Consider the following 4,012-nt stretch of genomic DNA (forward strand, 5'->3'; position numbering starts at 1 on the left):
CCATTCTTCCAGTTTGTCCAGTTTATGGCATACAATGCTTGTAGTAATCTCTCATGATCTTTTTATTTCTCCAGTTCAGTTGTTACTTCTTTTTTCATTTCTAATTCTATTGATTTGAGTCTTCTCCCTGTTTTCTTGATGAGTCTGGCTAATGGTTTATCTATTTTGTTTATTTCTCAAAGAACCAGCTTTTAGTGTTATTAATCTTTGCTATCTTTCCTTCTTTCTTTATTTCTGATCGTATTGTTATGATTTCTTTCCTTCTGTTAACTTTGGGGGTTTTTTTTGTTCTTCTCCTCTAATTGCTTTAGGCGCAAGCTTAGGTTGTTTATTCGAGATGTTTCCTACTTCTTAAGGTGGGATTGTACTGCTATAAACTTCCCTCTTGGAACTGCTTTTCTGAATCCAATAAGTTTTGGGTCGTTGTGTCTCCATTGTCATTTGTTCTAGGTATTTTTTTGATTTCCTCCTTGATTTATTCAGTGATCATTTGTTATTAAGTGGTATTTTTAGCCTCCATGTGTTTGTATTTTTTACAGATCTTTTCCTGTAATTGATATCTAGTCTCATGGCGTTGTGGTCGGAAAAGATACTTGATACAATTTCATTTTCTTAAATTTACCAAGGCTTGATTTGTGACCCAAGATATGATTATCCTGGAGAATGTTCATAAGCCCTTGAGAAAAATGTGTATTCTGTTGTTTTTGGAGGGAGTGTCCTATAAATATCAATTAGTCCATCTTGTTTAATGTATCATTTAAAGCTGTGTTTCTTATTATTTTCAATTTGGATTGATCTGTCCATTGTGAAAGAGGGGGTGTTAAAGTCCCCTACTATGAATGTGTTACTGCCGATTTCCCCTTCGTTGGCTGTTATTTTTGCCATATGTATTGAGGTGCTCCTATGGTGGGTGCATAATATTTTACAATTGTTCTATCTTCTTCTTGGATCGATCCTTGATCATTATGTAGTGTCCTTCTTGTCTCTTGTAATAGTGTTATTTAAAGTCTATTGGTTGATATGAGAATTGCTACTCCAGCTTTCTTTTGGGTTTCCATTTGCATGAATATCTTTATCCATCCCCCTTACTTTCAGTCTGTATGTGTCTCTAGGTCTGAAGTGGGTCTCTTGTAGCAAGAATAATATGGGTCTTGTTTTTTGTATCCATTCAGCCAATCTGTATCTTTTGGTGGAGCATATTTCCATTTCCATTTAAGGAATTATCGATATGTATGTTCCTATTCCATTTTCTAAATTATTTGGGTCATTATTATAGGTCTTTTCTTCTCTTGTGTTCTTGTCTAGAGAGTTCTTTAGCATTTGTTGTAAAGCGGTTTTGTGGTGATGAACTCGCTCAGCTTTTGCTTGTCTGTAAAGATTTTAATTTCTCCATCAAATCTGAAATGATATCCTTGATGTGTAGAGTATCTGGTTGCAGGTTTTCTCCTTCATCACTTTCAGTATGTCCTGCCACTCCATTCTGCTTGCAGAGTTTCTGCTGAGAGATCGGTTGTTAACCTTATGGGTGAATTTCATGTGTGTGTTATTTGTTGTTTTTCCCTTGCTGCTTTTAATATGCTTTCTTTGTATTTAATTTTTGACAGTTTGATTAAAATGTGTCTTGCATATTTCTATTTTTTTTTCTTTGATTTCTTGTATGGGACTCTCTGTGCTTGCTGTACTTGATTAACTATTTCCTTTTCCATATTAGTGAAGTTTTCCACTATAATCTCTTCAATTATTTCTTCGTCCCTTTCTTTTTCTATTCTTCATCTGGAACCCCTATAATTCGAATGTTGGTGTGTTTAATGTTGTCCCAGAGGTCTCTGAGACTGTCCTCAGTTCTTGTCATTCTTTATCGTTATTCTGCTCTGCAGTATTATTTCCACACTATTTATCTTCCAGGTCACTTATCCATTCTTCTGCTTCAGTATTCTGCTATGATCCATCTAGGTATTTTGCATTTCATTATTTGTTGTTCATCATTGTTTGTTTCATCTTTAGTTGTCTTATAGTTCCCTGTAAATGTTTCTTGCATTTATTCCATTCTATTCCAAGATTTTGGATCATCTTTACTATCATTATTCGGAATTCTTTTTCAGGTAGACTGCCTATTTCATCTTCATTTGTTAGGTCTGGGTATTTTTATCTTGCTCCTTCATCTGCTGGTGGTTTGGCTGTCTTTCATTTTGCTTATCTTACTGTGTTTGGGGGTCTCCTTTTGCAGGCTGGCAGGTCCGTAGTTCCGTTGTTTTTGATGTCTGTACCCAGTGGCTAAGGTTTGTTTCAGTGGGTTGTGTAGGCTCTGTGGAGGGGACTAGGGCCTGTGTTCTGCTGGATTAGTGGATTTGTTCTCTAGTGGGCAGGTCCAAGTTCTCGGTGGTGTGTTTTGGGGTGTCTGTGGACTTATTATGATTTTAGGCAGCACTCTCTGCTAATGGGGGTGTCGGTTTCCTGTTTTGCTAGTTGTTGGCATAGGTTGCCTGACACTGTAGATTTGCTGGTCGTTGAGTGAAGCTGGGCCTGGTGTTGATGATGGAGATGTCTGGGAGTTTTTTGCCGTTGATATTATGTGGAGCTGGGATTGTTCTGTTGAATAGTGTCCTGAATTTGGCTCTCCCACCTCAGAGGGACCACAGCACTGAGCATAGCTGCAGCACCAAGATGCACTTTCACAACATGGCTAAGAATAAAATGGAGAAAAAGTAGCGAGATAGAAGTAGTAGCAAGTAGGAAGAAAAGAAAGAAGGAAGGAGGGAAGGAAGGAGAAGAAAGAAAGAAAGAAGGAAAGAAGTAAAGGAAGCAGGGAGGGACGAGGGAGGAGGAAGGCAGGAACGAGGGAAGGAAGGAAAATAGAAAGAAAGAAAGAAGATAGTAAAATAAAAAAAGTCATAATAAAGTATTTAAAGTAAAAAATATAATCAGTAGGAAAAAATAAAAGGGACGGATAGACCTTAGGACAAATGGTGGAAGCCAAAAAAAAAAGCTTAGTGCAGACAAAATCTACACAGAAGCATACACATAAACCCTCACAAAAAGAAGGTAAAGGGGGATAAATCGTGCTCTTCAAATTCCACCTCCTCAATTTGGGGTGATTCATTGTCTAAAGGAGCTAAGGAAGGGAAGGAAGTAGGAAGGAAGGAAGGAAAGAAGAAAGAAGAAGGTAAATTATAATAAATTATGAAAATTAAAATTATTATTAAGAAAAATATTTTTTTTAAAAAAACAGACAGGATAGACTCTAGGATCAATGTGTGGAAGCAAAGCGTTCCATGAACAAAATCTCACAGAGAAGGATATACAATACACACTCACAAAAAGAGGAGAAGAGGAAAAAATCATAGACCTGTTCGCGAAGTTCACACCTCAATTTGGGAATTAGTTGGTAATTCAGACTCCACAGATGCAGGGTAACATCAGTTGATTGTGGAGGCTTTAAATCCACGGATTCTGAAGCTGCGGGAAAGATATCCCTGTCTCTTCTTTGTACTCACAAGCCACAGGGGCACTTGGGAATTTGCTCCTACCTCTTGGAGGGTATGTCGCCGGAGGGCAAAGTCTTATTCGCTCAGACAGGACGGGGTTTTTTAAAGGAGCAGCTGCTTCGGGGGGCTCGGCTCACTCAAGCTGGGGGGAGGGAGGAGCATGGAGCGGGGTGAGCCTGCGGCGGCCAGAGGCCAGATGAGTTTGCACCAGCCTGAGGACACCATTCGTTATCCCAGAGGAGTTTGACCCTGGCATCCCGGACCCTGGCATGGCGGGCTGCACAGCTTCCCGGAAGGGGGTGTGGATAGTGACGGTGCTGCACACAGGCTCCGTTTTGTGGCAGCAGCAGGCCTTAGAATCTCAGGTGGTCTTGGGGCCCGCTTTTAGCGAGGCTCGCGCCCGTCTCTGGGATCTCCTTTAAGCCGCGCTTTAACCCCTCTCCTCTCGCACCAGGAAACAAGACCGTAGGGAAGAAAATGTCTCTTGCCTCTTCGGCAGCTCCGGAACTTTTCCCGGACTCCCTCCG

The sequence above is a fragment of the Tursiops truncatus genome, chromosome X (genome assembly GCF_011762595.2).
Source record: "Tursiops truncatus isolate mTurTru1 chromosome X, mTurTru1.mat.Y, whole genome shotgun sequence".
Lineage (NCBI taxonomy): Eukaryota > Metazoa > Chordata > Mammalia > Artiodactyla > Delphinidae > Tursiops > Tursiops truncatus.